Source organism: Pseudorasbora parva, chromosome 12, assembly GCF_024679245.1.
Source record: "Pseudorasbora parva isolate DD20220531a chromosome 12, ASM2467924v1, whole genome shotgun sequence".
NCBI lineage: Eukaryota > Metazoa > Chordata > Actinopteri > Cypriniformes > Gobionidae > Pseudorasbora > Pseudorasbora parva.
Window position 1 is genome coordinate 40,479,775 of NC_090183.1, and position 20,163 is coordinate 40,499,937.

At 35.5% G+C, this 20,163-nt stretch overlaps 1 protein-coding gene across 4 annotated transcripts in view; it reads right to left on the bottom strand.

Moving 5' to 3' along the window:
• The window catches only part of grm4 (glutamate receptor, metabotropic 4), a 266,396-nt gene that overhangs the window by 194,469 nt on the left and 51,764 nt on the right, over positions 1-20,163 (bottom strand). The window contains exon 2 of one of the 4 annotated variants that reach the window (XM_067460284.1): positions 3,852-3,955. The exons of the other annotated variants lie outside the window; for them this stretch is intronic. The gene's annotated coding sequence lies outside the window, so the exon portion shown is untranslated. The remainder of the gene's footprint in view (positions 1-3,851; positions 3,956-20,163) is intronic. 4 annotated transcript variants of the gene reach the window in all.

Here is a 20,163-nt window from a genome sequence, read left to right on the forward strand (position 1 = left end):
GGAGGAGGGCACTCTCTCTCTCTCTCTCTATCTCTCTCTCTCTATCTCTCTCTCTCTCTCTCTCTCTCTCTCTCTCTCTCTCTCACACTCGCTCTCTTGCTCTCTTCTCGGGACCTTTACAAGTCTTCTAAAAGCCTGGAGAAATGTTTGGGGATGAATGCAAGCCTCAGAAATGGCCCAAATGTGCTGAAATGGCAGGGCTGGAACAATGGGAGCATGGCTGGATTCCTAAAATTTGACTGCAGTTACACCCGGTGACTCTTGCTTTAAGCCGTCACTGTCATCTGCGTTAAATACAGCATGCAGAAATCGATAGATATTTAATCATCTTTAATGATCCTTTTGCTCATCTGTTTAGTATTCTGTGCAGCATAACCTTCAAAGTTTTTATAGCTAAGTGCATTAATCTTGCAGGGTGTCTTACAGATGTGTAATACTACATCTGTGGTACTGTGAAAACATTGGGTTATTTATTTGAGCAAGCTGCATGATTCACAGCATTACAGGTACAAGTAATTTTGTCTTCTCAAAGCCTAGCATGACCACAGCGTAAATTATTAAAAGTAGCAGAGAAACCAATACAAATTCTAGAAAACTACAGTGGTCTCAAAAGCTATTTGGACCTTAAGCTACACTTAAAAATGTATGAATGTCCTTTTCTAAGATATATTCTAAGAAATGAATGTCTCATAACAGCGGAAGAACTTAATATATTCCGTCATATATGGTCATACATATATGAGTAATACATCAATTGAATTTTATTGTACATCCACAAAAAAATGAATTATTGTGCTTTTTGTAAAATGAAGAATTCCACTTTCTGCCATTCCAGTTTCCTTTCTGTAAAGTTTGTGGAGCGTGTCACAAAAATAAATTAAACTCAGCGTATAGGCTACTAGCAAGCATTTGCGTCAGAATCAGGCTTGATTTTGCACTTGAACGACAATAAAACTTTTGGTCTTAAATGAGTTAAAGGACATCTTGAACTTAAAGAGTTAAAAAAACAAAAAAATGAAATGTGCGTGACATGACAGTCGTGGCAGACTAATGATGTCTGTCATTAAAGTTAATCAAAGAACAAAGGTAGCAGAGAAATGTTTTGCTTTAATAAGGATTTCTAATTTATGAAGTGCAGACTTTTTGATAATTCAATTTCTGTATATTTGAACACTACATGTATAAAAAATATAAAAACGAAATAAAAACTATAAAAAATAAAATTATGATTAATTATTTTATTTTATTTTTTATCAACTGATAGCACTGATTACTTTTTTAATCTCAACTAGTTTATATCAACCTCAACTAGTTAAACAATACAAGTAATGACATGAAACTTCGCTAACACTTAAAGCCATGCATGTATAATGCATTATGAAAGTATTTTTAATGCATTAATTATGCCTTGTAATGCACCTTATAATGCATTGTTTGCTCTCATGAATAATTGTAACCAGAGTTATAATACATTGCTTATATATTCATTAAACAGACCTGTAGAAACCAATTTCAGAATCTGCAAATATTATAATCCATATTAAAGGGGGGGTGAAATGCTGTTTCATGCATACTGATCTTTTTACACGGTTAAAGACTTGGATTCCCATCCTAAACATAGACAAAGTTTCAAAAACTAATGTTGGACGTCTGATGGAGTATTTCTGTGTCAAAAATACTTTTACACCTTTAACACGGATCACAATTACTTTGAAAATATATAATGCATTATAAAATATATTAGACATGAGGACTTTAAGTACATTTTTATCAAAACTTATAATAATATAAAAGTGCATCAATTATTCCTGAACTGACCAATTTAATAGGAGGTTACATTAAAAACATACATTTTATCATTAGATGTTAAATTTGATGTTAAATCCACTATAGTTTTATATAGAATTGTTCTATGATCTATACGGTATTTAATAGACTTTAAAAAAAAAAATGTATTAGTTTATTTTTGAGGGACAATGTACAAAATACATAAATCTTATGAAAAGATGTTTTGTACCAGAATTCGCTAATGCTAGTTTCCATCTGCAGTCCCCGGGCAGGTGCACACAATATTAAAACATTACATTACTACGACTTTCTGTAGCACTAACAAATACATACAATATTAGAAAAAACACTAATCAAAAAACCATCACAACCTAAAATATATCCTACATAGTCAAAAACATTTTACACTTATAAAATGTAAATGTGCTGATGCTGACACAACTGGTTATCAAGTATGTGCTTCTTTAAGCTTCGAGAGAAATTATTCTGATCTACAGACAACTTTAGTCTGTTTGGGAGTTGATTTTTATTGTTTAATGGTTTTAAATAAAAAAGCTGTGCAAAGGCAGAGGATCTTTTCGGGATAGCACAATTTCTGTGAGCAGTGGAGCGTGATGTTCTGCTCGTTAGTTCAGAATAAAGCTTTATGAATTCTTTCATTGAAGGTGGAGCAATATTATTAACAATTTTGAAAACAGTTCTTAAATTTGTATATCGAATTCAGGAGTCAAAACTTAATATTTTGTATTTACTAAGAATATTACAATGATGATAGCGAGGATCTTTTCTGTCAAGTACCTTAAACGCCTGATTATAGACCGATCTAAGCGGTTTGAGTGTAGCAGGACAAACAGTAGGTGATGTGTGGAGAGATCATGGCATTAAAATACATAAAAGATGCTTCAATTGTCAAACTATTCCTAATATGTCTAAAAATAGAGATATTATATTAGAATTGGACGTGGACATTCGTTTAATTTTTTGTTGAGTTTGGTCCAAATGGACACCTAGATATTTTATCTCTGTCACGATGTTATTTTTTTGTGCATTAAAATAAATGTTCGGCAAATCTGTAACTTTACTGGACTTAGTGAAATACTTTCCAACAGTTTTTTTCAATTTTTAGTGTTCAGCAAGAAGATTTCAGCCAATTACTTATTTCGTCCATGGCTGAGGACAATATAGTGGCCACTTGCTCCATATCCCGCTCATGTACATAGATGACGGTATCATCTGCGTACATGATGATCTCTACGCTGGTAGATCATTGATAATATGCTGAACAACAATGGTCCCAGAATTGATCCTTGCGGGACCCCAGTTTTTCAGGACTTCAAGGAGGACACTGCATTTTTTTACCCTCACACATTGCATCCGATTTGAAAGATATGATTGTATCGAATGCAATGTCTCCATAGACAGATTATACTTAGAAAGCTTAGACAGGAGGACACGGTGGTTTACCGTGTCAAAGGCTTTTCGCAAGTCCAGAAACACGGAGTAACACATCAGAAGTAACTGTCATTAAATTACAGGGGGAAAGTAATTCTTTACTTTACTGTTTCAAGTTATTTAATGTAATTTAATGAATTACTTGGTAATGCATTATACCATCCTTTGAAAACAAAACGAAAAGGTTCAAAAACCCAAAATATAAAAATAAAATTGAGGTTATGCGTATGTACTACTCTGGTTCGGACCAGGTAATAACAAGTCATGAACTACACCTTGTTACTCGCCTAAAATGACTGTGTGAACCTGTGGGGAACTGATACGTCCAAAAAAAACATCACCATGAGAAAAGCTGGTTCAAAAAATTATTTCAAAAATGTCTTTCTACATTCTGAGAAAAGCTCTAGCTTTTGCTAGCTTGAGCAAATGCTGCTTGGTTTGATACTTTGCTGTCCTTTTTAAGTAAAGCTTAGGTGTCCAAAAAAGTTAACTTTTGGAGGCCACCGTAGGTTTAAATGATTAGTTTAATACTGCAATTTTGACCTAAGTTTTACTGTCAGTGGACCTGGATACCATGTATGAACACTGCTGATAATTTGACATCTCCTGACCTTGTGCTACTGTTTGGTAGTTTCTCGCATCCTCTCCTGCCCGCAGGCTCTCAACTGCTCCCAGTTGCTCTTCTGCTATTGTACCGTCTATTGTGGATCAGATCCTAAAAAAAGAAGAGTATGAGGAGTTTAAAATAATGCTGCCAAGTTTCAGGATGGATCTTCTATTCTGAGCATGCCAACACCAGCCAGAGTTATTCAATTATTAAATGGGCTGAGTTATTAAAGCGGCTGCACAACATTTAACAATTATTTCAGGAATCATCCAAGAGGCCTGTTTAGTTTATTTTAGTTGTAAATTCGAACAGAAGCCAAGAATATTTTGAAATTTTTCGCCGCTAGATGTCGCTTATTCCAAAAAAAGACGTAGCTTGATGACGCCTTGCTTTTGGGGAATCATGGGAGTTGTTGCCTTCACCTCTACAGCCGGTGGAAAAGAATCAGACAGGACTCAGGCAGAAATCAAATCATATTCATTAAATGAGCTAATGTAGTCAAGATTTATTAACGTTACTGTAGTATTGAATGAGGTCGCTGGAGCGATAGAGAATAAGAGACGAATTCTTCTGCTTCTTCCGCTCATGCGTATGTGAGGTAATGTGAGGTCAAATGTTTTATCATATTACATATATTTGAGTGAACTGAAAGTTATGTTATAATACTACTCTGTGCATTCGTTCAGCAGCTACTATGAGACAATTGTTCACACTGCAGTGAGCTAGATCGATAATAGCCATTAATATATATATACTTATAATAGATTTAAACAATAAGACTAACTATGTTGCACTATATAACAATGTCTTCTGTCGATGAATGTCTCCAAACAGTTGCTCATCTGTCTAATAAAACACATAATATATTAAAAGGTAGGGTAAGTGCTTTCTGGTAACCGTTGTTGATATTTCAAATCACCAAAACAAACACGCCCCTACCCCCAAAAGGGTCTCGCCCCTATTTTGAAAGCTCCGCCCCACACATACGTAACCCAGGCAACGACTATGGCAGAATCTGTGTTACTAATCCATGTCAATTATTTAATGAAAAAGTCACCCCTTCCATCACAAAAACAGAAACCGTTCTCATGACAACTCGATAGTACACGAGCATGACCGTCCAACTAACGACATATTACAATTGTGACGGGATTATTTTAATTTATTTTTTAGGGTTAGGGATTATTTCTATCTATTTAGGGTTATATAGATCATAAAAATAGAAAACAAACATATATTAGGAGTATAGTATCTTACTTGTCGGACACATTTTGTAAGCTGACACTTGTAGCAGACAGTCAGGAGATTTAGATGCTCCATACGGTGTGGAAATGAGCGGGTCTTTATCATCTCTGAAGCGATCCACAATACGATCGCAAATAGACGAACAAGCGAACATGACACACGAGCATATTCAAGCAAAAACAGTATGTATTAGTTCTCGGCTAATGTTCGTCATGTGTGTCGTGTGTTTTGAATAATGACGTGCACTGAGCGCTCTCTTCACCATCATTAGTAGACACGCCCCTTACCTGCTGATTGGCTACAAGTTTGTTATTGGACTCGACCCGAGTCCGAGACCCGAGTGTAAGTTTTGTAAAACGGTTTTGAAATAAAAGTTACCCAACCTTTAAAGTGTCTTTGGTTTCCATTGTTTCTACAAAATAAAACCGGAAAGAGGGTAACACGGGTATCATGTCATTGATAGGCGATGCGCAGACACAGTCCGTGTCCTGGTTAGAATTGCTTATTTCTCTGGATTTACACATTCTTGGAAACATTTGGGATAATGTAAGTACACAAGTCAACAAAATATATAATATTGTGGGTAGTGTTTTCTGTGTGTGTGTGTGGATATTTTAATCTAAATATCTTACATATTGTGCCTTTAAATAGATTCGCATATTTACTTCAACTATATATATTTACAATTTGGTTAGAACATTATTCTACACTGTAAAATAAGTCCATAAAAATAGGGCACAATCTACTGTATAAATAGAAGATTTAGAAATGTACCGTACTGGTTGTTTACAGGTGTTTTACCTGTATTTTGAATTACACATTGCATTAGTTTGTGTTTTAAGGGTTAACTGAAATTTCCGCACAATTACTTGATAATGTACTGGCAGAAAATGAGCAGTACATTTTCCATTTTTATATTTTTACAGTGTAGATAACGTAATTGTCTAAACTGCACAGGCAGAAATCACACACATTTTCTAAATGTGCTCTAATTGAATACTTTCCACAGCCTGTCTTTTGCATTTCCTTCCGTCATCATAAAGGGTGTAAAGGTTATCCCTTGCAAGCTAACACAAATTATTTAGACAAACACATCTTTATAAAACAACCGAGTAAGTGTTTAAGATGTGATTTTAATGATGTCACCTAGGCCACCTCAGTGAGCCAAAACTCCCACTGGTGCCCTCTTGAGAGAAAAAAAATGGATGCATGACATCCCTGAATTTGAAGATATTCGACAACTTAACCATAGAAGAAGCTCTTAAAAAGTGCTTATAAAGTATGATAAATTCAAAAGTGTGGACTAGCAGATTCATGCAGCATAAATGCTCGCAACCTTAACAAAAAAAAAAAAAAAAAAAAAAAAAAAAACTAAACTGTTAACTGTATTCTATAGCTTTTATTCTCTGGAAAAGTAAGATAAAGAAAATGCCACCCACAGCATCTTTTGGGTGTCCACTTAATTTCAGCCGTTGCAAGAGCCAGAAATATCCAAACGGACAAAAGCTTAAAAAAGAAAAAAGAAAAACTGAGAATTACAAAACTAAATGTAGAAAAATGTCTCATTTTTTAAATCAAATGACATCCGTGACACATTTGCAACTGACCTGAATAGAAAGATTCATTTTATTTCCATTTTTTATTTTTTCCTGGTTTCATTGTACTCTCAGAAAGCTGATGCAGAACTTCCCCTGACAGCCTCTTTGTATTTGTGCAGTATATGCACAATGTAATCCACAAGCGTGATGCAACTTGGCTAGAGCGGAATTTCTATCTTGTTTCTCCCAGGCACCAAGATAATCAGCTACAAGATGCGAACAAACCCAAGAAGGAAATATCATTTGACTAAATCAATTCTCTGATAACAACATATGGCCAAATAGGTGTTCCTAATCCCTTAGAAGAGATCTTATAAATGGAACTCTCATTTAGTACTATTTAAAGGTTAAGTGCGTCACTGGTAGCAACATCTATAATACCTGGAGAAAGATATCCACCAGCATTTCCTTCGATTTCTACAGCAGATATGAAACCTGACATGAAGCTGACATCATGATGTCTGATGCCACCACAAAAAAATGACACACACCCCTCACTAGTGACCATCCTGAGCTGTGACAGGAAAAATATAACTTGATTTCATGCTTTTAAGAGCCCTCCAAAAAACACTTACAAAACTTACTCAGGCCCCTCTTCTTCAACATTCCTCTTTAAAAATGATTGTTCCAATTCATGAACCGGTGTTTTGTTTTGCTCCATCCTCTGCACTTCTACGTTTGTCAGTACACTGTAAAAAATGTCTCCAATTGAAAAAAATTTAGTGACTGATCACATCAAATTTTTTCAGATGGCTGAATTAAAATTCTGTGAATTGATGCAATTTAATTCACAGAAATTAAATTCGGCCAACTGAAAAATTTAGATGTGATCAGTGAGCCACTTGAAATTTTTCAATTGGAGACCTGATTTTTTTTTTTTTACAGTGTACGCATGCGTGAAGAGTTCAAGGGTCAAGGGTTACTCTTTTAGTGCAACTCGACTTTAGTCTATAAAGTTTTAAATATGGATATTTCTCTTACACTAACGCACCACTTCACTTCAGAAGGCCTTTATTAACCCCCCGGAGCTATGTAGAGTAGTTATAGGATGGAAACGCTCTAAAAAATGCTGGGTTAAAAACAACCCAAGTTGGGTTGAAAATGCACCGACCCAACAATTGAGTTGTTTTAACCCAATGGTTGAGTTGTTTTAACCCAGTGGTTGAGTTGTTTTAACCCAGTGGTTGGGTTAAATGTTGCTTAAGACAACCCAATTGCTGGGTAAGAACAACTCAACCATTGGGTTAAAACAACCCAATTGTTGGGTCAGTGCATTTTCAACCCAACTTGGGTTGTTTTTAACCCAGCATTTTTTAGAGTGTAGATGCACTTTTATGGACTTCAAACACGGCATGAACGGCATTCACTGCCATTACAAAGCTAGGACATTTTTAATATAACTCTGAATGTGTTTGTCTGAAAGAAGAATGTCATATACACAAGATGACTTGAGGGTGAGTAAATCATGGGATAATTCTCATTGTTGGGTGAACTAACCATTTAATAGTGCAGTCTGCAAATTCATCCATATATGAGGATGTTAACTGTCATGTGTAAGAAGCCCTTTTAACGTTAGCATTTACATTTTTGCATTTTCATGAATTGTTACACGTTTCATAATCATTTTACTCTCTAAATGCATTGCTGAAAAACCTCTAAAAGACTGTTTAATGGCTCTATTGTGACTACTTACCCTATATAGTGTGACATCAAAATGTATCTAGTCATTCAGAAAGATGCCTTTTAAAACCAGATGGTGTAGTTGCAGCATTTACCACAGAAGCTAATGGGATCATGTTAACCAAACAAACCTTGACCCCTTGCTTTGAGCACCCATTGTAGGCTGACAAGCGGATCAGGCACCAAAGCACGGCACCTTTTAGGCATCTGAAGTTTGTCTGACCAACGGTTTTGGGGCACAAAAATGACAATTTACCTTTAAACTATACTTCATAAACATAAAATGAATTTTATTGCTTCAAATATATGAATAAGCATATAATGGTCTAACTTTACACTGAAGCCATGGCACAATAATTTTATTCAGGGTTATCTAACAGCTAGAGCGTTTCCCTGACATTTGCCCATGTAATCGTTATAAATTGCATATGCGAGAGGCTTCAGACTGTTGCCTTACCGATGTTTCACAGCACATAGTTAACACAGTCAGTGGTCAACCTTGTTTGGAATCCTGCTGAGTGTTTATGCTTGGATATCTCTGGCATGCTATCCATTATATTGTCCCTTTTTTCCAGAGCGCAACAAGTGCTGCCGAATCCGTTTGTCAGTGACAAATGTGAAAGGCTTCCTCGGAGCAGGAGGAAGCAAAGTGCCTGCAGCCATTTTAAGCTCTTCCGAAAGGGAATCAAGACAGCGACTGTACACACTACGGCTCAGAAGCCAAAGACACTGGAAAGCCACTGGTATGCATATCCTGACGGGAGGGAAAGTGAAAGAGCTTGTTTTTTTTATGGACTAAGATGGTGCTTTTCAATCATCCAAGAGCCGAAGCTACCCCCGCAACACAACAAGAGCATCCCCCGTGGGAAAGACAAAGAGAAAACACCCACGTTGCGCAGCCATAAGCTTTCAAACATCACTCATTTTACTGCCTCTCCTCCAGTATGTGTGTGTGAGTGTATGCATGTCTATCTAATATCCTTGGGGAATTTGCCATTTTACCATTATCACTGTCAGATAGCATGCAGCTGGAGGAGCTGAATACCAAATGAGTAAGCCATGTTCCGAAATATGACAAAAAGGCATTAACGTGGCAAATTACTTCAGGATTTTCCTATTTGTCAGCTCTGACAAATTCTCGAAATATTTATCTTTATTTCAGAGGGCATTGTCTTCAGCAGAAATGCACTTAAACCTCGCTTGCTTCGGGGAGTAAAGCACTTGTTGACTTTTTAGCTGTAATCCGAGGGGTAGTGTTACGACCCTGGTTGTAATTACGGATAGATGAAGATAAGCGAATGACAAGCAGGATCTCTTGGATGGCAGTAAACAAGCGCTTTCCCAGCTGGTCACAATAAAGATCCGCATTGTTGTCATCTATAAATATATACAAGCAGGGTCATAACACCATAGCCTACTCACTTCACTAAATGTGCAATCAGAGTATTCATCAGGCACAAAAACAACATCTCAATTAGAGAGTGACAGCTTTAAACAATCTTAAATTGATCAGTATATGAAACAACACCAGTAGCACTAGACAATATAGTAAACTCAAAACATTTTAAGCAGCATTTAGCTAAATATATTTTTTAAAGGTGGCATTTATAAAATAAAATGCTGCTTATAAATGAATTAAATATAAAAAATTAAATACTGCTGTTTTGTGTTAAATTTAAACTTCGACAAGTTCTGCTACGCTGCTTCTGGTGATTATTACAAGAATAGGCTTGCCACTGCTAATGTATATGTAAATTTGAAAGACTTAAGACTTGTTTTAAAGGGATACTCCACCGCTTTTTCATATTAAACTGTTATTCCCTTAACTAAGACGAGTTGATACATACCTCTCTCGTCTCAGTGTGTGCTCTTAATCTCTCTGACGCGCGGTGACGATCTGATAGCATTTAGCTTAGCCCACTAAGCCCAGTTCATTCACTATGGTACCAAACAGAGATCAAGTTAGAAGCGACCAAACACCTCCACGGTTCCTCTATTTAAATACAGTTACACGAATAGTTGAACGATCAAGTATGGTGACATAAAATAAAACGTGGTGCTTTTCTAAGCGGATTAAAGGAGAACTATAATGTATGGCAGAATAGCACTTCTGAGAGTACTTCGACTCGGCGCAGTAAAAAGTCTCGGCTGAAACATCCTCCATCATATCTTCCCCGTGCCCTCTCATTTCCGTCAATAGGGGGGAGAGGATTTTTCAGGCGTGACTTTTTACTGCGCTGAGTCACAACCATTAAACAACCGTCACACGCAACTTGAAAAAAGAAATGGCTGCACCCTGGTCAGTAGATGAGGTGGCAGCACAACTATATCGATCAGTCTTTAATCTTTTTTTGTTTTGTTACAATTAAAGCGGTACTAAACTGCAGTGAAAAAGCAAATCAAGCCAAAGTAAAGCAAGCCGAGTAGTGCTGAGTTGTCGACGGTGACTAGTCGCTGATGATGTCATTGATGAACAAATAAGTCTGAACCTCAAACTGAGACTGAACACGGGTTGTTGTGCACAGCTTTGGCATATGACACAGCGCTGCCCACAAGGCTATTGCTCCTACATAACAGCTTATAATTTTTTTTATCTTTAGGTCGTTATATTTCTCACAGATTTCTGCTTGTTTTAAATCAGATACAGATAAAGTAGCACAGTAAAGATTACATTTATATGAATTCATTATTGACAGTGAAAGAGCAATTGCATGTGAATTCATTTTACCAGGCAGCGTTTCTCTACTAATAGTAGGGGTGTAACGGTACACAAATCTGACGGTTCGCTACGTACCTCGCTTTTGAAATCACGGTTCGGTACAATTTCGGTTCAGCCGTTTTACAAAATTGCTTTTTATTTATTTTTATTCAACAGTGGTTTACTGAAAAAAAATGCGTCTGTCCTTTAAATTAATTTAATTATAACTAAAAATGTCTTAAAAATAATGCTGTAAATATAGGGAGTCCTTGCTTAGGCTACACATTGTAATATTAAAGGTTAACAACAGAGCTCAACTAGCCTCAGTTCAGTTATTTATTTTTAGATATAATAATCAACACTCATAAACTTCACATGAGCCAATTTTTTAACTTATAAATCTAATTACAATGGGTTTTTTTCTCCAACTCATTGTTGAAATAATTTACACATGGCTGTCAAATCATGACATTGATTTGTTTTTTATAAAAATAGGCTACATTAAATAAACAAGACATGGTTCAGTAGAATATAACGAATATAGGCTAATATAGTGAATATATAGGCTAATATAGTAAATATATAGGCTAGTATAATGAATATATAGGCTAATATAGTAAATATATAGGCTAATATAATGAATATATAGGCTAGTATAGTAAATATATAGGCTAGTATAATGAATATATAGGCTAATATAGTGAATATATAGGCTAATATAGTAAATATATAGGCTAGTATAATGAATATATAGGCTAATATAGTAAATATATAGGCTAATATAATGAATATATAGGCTAGTATAGTAAATATATAGGCTAGTATAATGAATATATAGGCTAATATAGTGAATATATAGGCTAATATAGTAAATATATAGGCTAGTATAATGAATATATAGGCTAATATAGTGAACATATAGGCTAATATAGTAAATATATAGGCTAGTATAATGAATATATAGGCTAGTATAGTAAATATATAGGCTAGTATAATGAATATATAGGCTAATATAGTGAATATATAGGCTAATATAGTAAATATATAGGCTAGTATAATGAATATATAGGCTAATATAGTAAATATATAGGCTAATATAGTAAATATATAGGCTAATATAATGAATATATAGGCTAGTATAGTAAATATATAGGCTAGTATAATGAATATATAGGCTAGTATAATGAATATATAGGCTAGTATAGTAAATATATAGGCTAGTATAATGAATATATAGGCTAATATAGTGAATATATAGGCTAATATAGTAAATATATAGGCTAGTATAATGAATATATAGGCTAATATAGTGAATATATAGGCTAATATAGTAAATATATAGGCTAGTATAATGAATATATAGGCTAATATAGTGAATATATAGGCTAATATAGTGAATATATAGGTTAATATAATGAAAGAGTTAGTTTCTCTAATGAACTAACAGCTGTTGACACTAAATGACTTGCCTGAGGTAAATGTTCTCGAGATGTTTTGTCTTTCCGCGGTTAAAACACAGATTGAGCGATTACACGACATACGATGCATTTCAGTAAGTTGTAATGTTGTAAAAAGTTGTAATGAAATGTAATAGCTTTCCTGTAGCTCAAACAGTAGAGCATGGCGCTAGCAACGCCAAGGTCATGGGTTCGATTCCCAGGGAAAGCAAGAATTGACAAAAATGTAAAATGTGTATCTTGAAAGCAATGTAAGTCGCTTTGGATAAAAGCGTCTGCCAAATGCGTAAATGTAATGTATCCTCAACATACCTTAAGAGATATTAATTCATGTTTATTCTTTAGGAAGAGATGATTGCGTTCACTCGCGCGCCGCGTCCCCGTTTGAACTGACGCCGCGCCTACATTGATCAGTCACGTCACATTAAAGAGCGTCAAAATGGCATTTATCATTTGAATTTTGTGATAAAATGGACTGAATACTTGATATGTTCATGTGGGGACTCGGATTGAAGTGTGCTCCGTGCTTAAAACAAGCCGACTGTTAACCGGAATCGGTCGGTACACACGTGCAGCGTACTGGAAGTCCTATAACAAAAAGGTTCGGCACGAATACGTGTACTGCTACACCCCTAACTAATAGTAAAGCTGTGGGTTTTAGTTACTAAGAAATATGTGCTAGAACTTTTCAGTTTGTAAGCAATTTTATTGATAAATCACAGAACAGGGTTGACGATACATTTCTGTGCTACTGAATGTTTGTGTGTGTATGCAATCTGCACGTGTGCTACAATGCAGCAGCGCATTCGTTTAAAATGTGCATTCACCCGATCAATGTTGAGCATTCAGATGGTATAATCAAACATATCTTGTGGAGCGCTCTCAGAGTATGCATTTATTTGTCATTTTAGTGGTTGGAAACTGCATAGATTTCTTATCCTGTTGTGCCCTCTATAGGTAACAAGTCAACGTCTAGGGCTGTTTCGAATGCCATTTTTTGAGCTTCGAAGCTTAGGTGGCAATCAATATCGAATATTCGAAGCTTCGGTGGGTGGGGCTAAATATATAATAATAGTGTCGGTTTGCATTTGTATCATCTTTCACGACTTCACGTTTCACTCTTCGGCATCGTAAATGTGTTGCAGCAGACCCAGTGGAGTGCAGTGTTGCATTTGGTGCAATATGATCAGGTGGCAACCATTCTTTAAATTTTAATAAACATTTAATAATCGTTTAAATAGAACAGTTTCCGGTACGCATTACACGGGCAGGTTTATGCTCCGAAAACAGACAGTGCACAAGTGATACAAAACACAGTGTAGTGTAGTCTGGCTCCATTATCTTCATTAATTTTCTGAAGCCTTCGGCTTCAACTACATTAACGGGGCTCATATCCATAGCGACAAACTCTACTATGGCATCTGTAATCTCTCTCTTTCTTTTCTCTGTTAACGGTTTTCGGATCTGCTGTGAAGGTTTGGGTTTTGTTGAGCATGTTGATGGCTGCGATACCTGTGGATGTACCTATAAACAAATTATTATTAGCCTGTGCTGCTGTATGTTTTTAAATAGTGTCGTATTTGCAATTAGCCTATTTATCATAGCAAATTAAGCGCATAAAAGCAGTTTTTTTTTTTTTTGGCACATGCTACTTACTTGTGATTTTTCAAACTTGTGGTGCTGTTGTGGTAGGCCAGTTTCAAATCGCATATTTGACACACTACCTTTGTCTTGTCATCCTCACTTAATTTAAAGTGCTACCAAACAGCTGAGGTCTTGGGCAATTTGTAACTATTCAGTATGAGATGAAATAAATCACTACGTTCGCCAACGGGTGGTTCAAGCATGAGTGAGAATGAGTCCGCGACGGAAGTCACGTGTTAAAAAAAAAAAAAACGAATATTCGAATCTCAAAACTGAAAATCGAATGCCACCTCACCGAACGAATATTCGAATATTCGATTATTCTAGTACAGCCCTATCAACGTCAAGTTTAAAAGCATCATGGCAGAGCATTTAAGTCGACTAGTAATATGCTGTGACCATGTAAGATATACTGCTGCAAATATAGACATACATAAATCCCGTAGTAGATCAAGGCAGGTGGAGCTGGGGAAGGTGGAGGGTTTCAGATGAACTCTGAAAGTGCTTCAAACTGCTAGAGCGAACATTAAACGACTGTTTAAATATTGAGCAGAAGCTCATTGGCTGCAGGACGAGCAGAGGTCAATCAGATTGTGCCATGTGGTAATGTGATTGCTTGCAGATTGCATGTAAAGGACCTATCATTAAGCGCCCTCTAGATGTCTGAACTACAACAGCATCATTTAATATTACATTTATAAGGTATATATTTGTAAAAAGCATGCATACACACACTTATATTTTTCTTAAAGTTTCAAACATTCAATGATGGTCCAGAAGGAAAAACAATGCATTAAGAGCCAGGGGGTAAAAACGTTTAAACAGGATGAAAAGGGCCACATTTTTCTCATTTTGTTTAAATGTCTCTCTTTTTTTTTAGTCCTGCTCTTCAGAAGCAACATAAGATATTTATTTCCCAAAAGACAAATTAAGCATAATTTACCTTGATCTTCAGATTCAAAACATTTGCAATCGTAATTCCTTCTGGAGCATCAGTGAATATTTGAACCTCTTTGTTCGAGTCCCTCAATCATCCTCAGTGTGAAAAGATGGATACAGTCACTGGAAAAGCTTCAAATATGCAAAAGATGCAGGAAAACTGAAGAATAGGCAGGACCTGGAGGAATTTTCTGAAGAACAGTGGGTAGTTTAACTGCTCAGGACAAACATGTGACTCAAGAACAACATCACAAAAACAGCTGCGGATCATCCAGGGAACGACACATGGCGTTAAGAATCAAGGGTTCATACACTTCTGAACAGGGTCCTTTTTAATAAATTCAGCTATATAGTTTTGTCTTGTGGACTATATGTAAACATCCTTTATGTAAAATATCTTATTAAGGACAGTACTGAAAAATAACATGCATTTTGTATGATCTCTCTTATTTTAATAAAAAAAAAATACATTTTCACAGATTCTGCAAGGAGTTAACATACTATATATATATATATATATATATATATATATATATATATATATATATATATATATATATATATATATATATATATATATAAAAAACACTCCACACGCCAATATATATATATTTCCAGTGTCTTGTTTGTTCAAAGTATATTACATCTAATGCTATGGTATACAGTATATAATTCTGTTCTGAACTAAATCACTCAGATAAGGACACTGATAGCATTTTTCCTTCTATATAGTTTTTTTTTTTTATTATTGTTATTCCTGATAGCACTTCTTTTCCTTTTATTTCATTTTTTTGTCTCTCCTGGGTTTTGTTAGATAGGTAGTGAGGGAACAGTGTGTGTATTTTTTGTTTATAAGAATCTCTAAATTCTCTCAGATAAATCTCTTTTTGTTTTATTACTTTTGGTTTTCCGACTCCTCAGGTAATTTGTATTCACGTGGTTCTTTCTTTTTGTGAACAGAGTGTAAATATATTATAAGTAACGAAACGAGTTTTGACATCTCCCCTTTGAGTTTTTCCTTTTCTTATGTCTCCTTATGTTTCATATATTCTTCCATTGTGTGGATCTAGCACTGGCTGCGAGAGTGGAATAGTCATGCGGTGTGTGTTTTTGTGAGGAAGGTGAGAGGATACTTTCTGTAAATCCAACACAAACGCTATAACAAGCACTGGCTGGACGGCTGCAGAATGCATGCGAGGTAAGAACATTATGCTCATCCTGGTCTCACCTACAGCGCCATGGCTCCCTCAACACAGGTCTGACGTACATCTTTGGGCCAGGAAAAGATCAGAGAACAGCCCCCGAAGCTGTGCTACTGCAGAAACACTGATAAACAAAGGAAGAACTGAGTAATATATGCAGTGATGGGATGACGCCCTATGGATGCAGCAGCCATCTTCATGTACTGCAGTGCTCGAGAATGAGAGTATACAAATCGTTAACAACCCTGTTGCTGAGCCATGTATGGTCTCCAGCAGGTTAGCCAATCCGCCAATGTCTTCAGATACATCTGAATCTCAGACATATCTTCACACTTCCTCAGAAGGATAGATCTAGTTATGATAGACGTAATATTTAATTTGACACCAATTAAAAGGTTGGTGTCGAATTAATTATCATGTGCATGATGTACTCTACAGCAATGTTTTGTTTATTATTGTTCAGCAAAACCCCTTATGAAGTAATATAAAAATATAAATCAAAGTCAGATGTCAGGTGAAGTTATACAGCAAAAGCATCACTGCCAACAAAGAAACAGATGCTCTTTTAATCTATTTTAATTACGTCTACTTCAATGTATAGCATGCATCACATCAAATCAGCTACTGTAAATGTGTTAACGTGTGTGGGAGGAAATTGAGTTAAAGAGTGCCTGTGCTGGATTTGTGGGGGTTAACAATATAGGGCCTATAACACAGATATATACATATATATCAGTGGCGTGCAGTCCATGTAAGCTGCGGATGCTCTGCATACCCGAGCCGTTCGTGGACTCGCTGATTAGTATTAACACTACAAATTAAATTCCCCTGTTTGAGGTCTACCATACATTATTTCAACTTATTTTTTTAAAGAATAATTATATTTGTATTATACTTGCATTTATTCTAGTTATATTTGGCTTATGTTATTTATAATAACTACTATTATACTATACTTATTTTAATTCTTAATAAAAAACACTTAAGCATTCATTTAAATTGAGACCTGCCATGGTATTTGTTATTTGTCTGATGTAGATTAGTGTATGCACTGTAACGTTTAAAGGGAAACCGCTTAGTTTTTGTGCCATCAGGTGGAATTACAAAAATACAGCATATTATGCAAACGCACCTTTCGCGGCGTGCCTGACTCAACTAAAACACATCTTAACAGCTTTTAAAGGAGCTTGTGAAGGCATCAACAGGTAAAGGTTGATACAATATTAAGAAACTTGTAGCTGTGATGCTATATGTCATGAGCACAAGCAACTGAGCTAACACTCTCTCAAGGGCGAACGATAGGGCTGTGCAATATATCGAAATTATCGAAATATCGCAAATGTATCGCAATATGCATATCTCAACGGCAACACAATAACTGAATGATTTTAATAGATTACTTCAACATTGTGAATATACACACACAGTTATGGCTGTCTTGATGAGTATTCATGTACAACTTAGTCGGTTATGCTTTAAGTGAGCGATATTTACTTATTTACCTCTTTGGGGAAAGAAACCGAATACATGTTAATAGGATCCGAGCATTAGCTCTTAAAGTGACAGGCGGCTAATACAGTAAACCTTCTGCTGTCTGTCAAACAACAGAAGAACAAGAGAAAATCCCAATTTTTGTCTGATTAACCTTTGTGGCTTTATTAAGTGTATATTTAATTAATGTGAAGACTACTGTTTTTAGTTCTTATTTTTAATAACAAAGATCAATTCAAATAATCGTCACCCCTAGTTCAGGAGTCTTTGTTTACCTGGATGTTCTTGGTGTTCAATTTTAGCTTGATATAACTTACCAAGTCAAGCAAAGAGTTTTTGGTATTTAAATATTGGCATTACATTTTTTGTTTGTTTACATTGATGTTAAAATTATATTGTCAGATTTATGACACCATTTTGCTAAAGCGCTGCTGGTAACTTTCAGAAGTTGTAGCGATGCTTTCTTTACCCAGAAAGAATGTGAAACACATAAATGGTATATTATTTAACAAGGTATTACATATCGCATTTTTCTTCAATATCACACAGCCCTAGTGAACATGAATACTTTTATTACAAGCCCATCCAACTTGCATGTGCATATTTCAAATAACATTTTAAATATTTTAAAAAGTCACCACTTGCCACTGACATATATATATATATATATATATATATACACAGTACTTACAGGGTACTTACATAGGAAAGTACTGGGTAATATAAGGCAACTACATGGGATAAAGTTAGGTTTAGTGGAGGGATAGTATCTAGTTATTACCCAGTTTATTAATTAATAAATGCTACTGATATAACATTAAATTTAGCATGAAATGGATGTTGCGATAGTCTTTTTTTCCCTATTGTGATGTACATAATCGAGTGAAGCTGCTTCTTAAACAAGAGCAAATCTAGGGCAGGATTTTGTCCATGGGGATTGATTAGATGGTTGTGGTTGCCCCACCCTCACACCAGTAAACACGTCATCAAAGAAAAGAGGAGATGTCACTCCAAAGGGAAAGGGAAGTTATTTTTATTAAAGATTATGAGGACATGTTTGTTCCATGGTGACTTTAAAATATAACTTCCCTTGCTAAGGCACACTAGCTCATTGTTACCATTGACACACACAGACACACACACACACACAGACACACAGACACACACACACACACACACACACACATTCCTCATAACCAGATTTTACCATTTATTTTATGTATAATTGTAATTTTTAACTAATAACGGCTGTAATAAAAATGCTGATGTGTGTATATGAGAATCTGTGTGCTGGTTGTGTGGGTACGTGCTCATCTATGGATACTGCATTCATAAAATATAAATATGAGATACTGAATTCAATGCCTGGGGTAGATAAAATGGGCTAGCAACTAAACAGCCTTTCTCAGAGAATAATTAGGTTATTTTCCAAATCTCAGCACTGTTTCTAGAGACCATCACAACATCATTCATAGTTTCTGCTGAATATATAAAGCTATAAACCTTAAAAGAAAAGCTACATTTAGCATTTTGGCGCATTTATTAAAAAAATAAAAAATGTCCAGCCTCTGTAAAGTGATTTGACCTTCACGAATTCAAACCAATCAAATTGCTGATCAATCAATCCCCAGTTGATGCATGTCCATGACGATTGTGGTAGCTGTGTAAAATAGTCTCCTATAAAAGAACTAGACATGAAGATATTAAATTATAAAATACAGAAAATAAATCACAGCACATAAATATATATGCATGCCTTAGATTACTGTTGTTTTGAGAACAAAATAACTTATAATGTAATTATAATTATCATTATATCATGGTAATAATGCATGACCTCTTTCCGCTTCCGAATGTTCACTATGAATCTCTCGTACTGTTTGTGGATACAGAAATTCTCACAGCTCCAGGTTCAGTAAGGGAAAAAAAGGAAAAGAAAATCAATGGACATTCGGATGTGCTCCAATTGAAATGCTGCCCGTTCATTTAGCTCAGATTCAAGAAATCACTTGCTTTTTCCCACATATTTTTGAGCCTGCGTTCTGCGGATTTGTGCGCACACTTAGAGGGAATATTGATGTGCAGTGTGTTCAACATGTTGTACTTTTGTAGTGCTGAACGTTCAACCGATGCTGCATGGAAAATAAATCGTCCCAAAAAAATGTACCTTGGAATCTTAATATAGTAGTACCTAAAGGGACTTTAATCTAGCCTTGATTTCTTTTGAGTGAAATTAAAAATGACGTCTACCCTGACTAAGGTCTAAAGAGCATGCACATGCAAAGAGGGCGGTTTAGAAGAAAACTCAGGGATTCATTAACATCGGAGAAGGCTTTTTCCTCTAGTATACTCATGACAATTA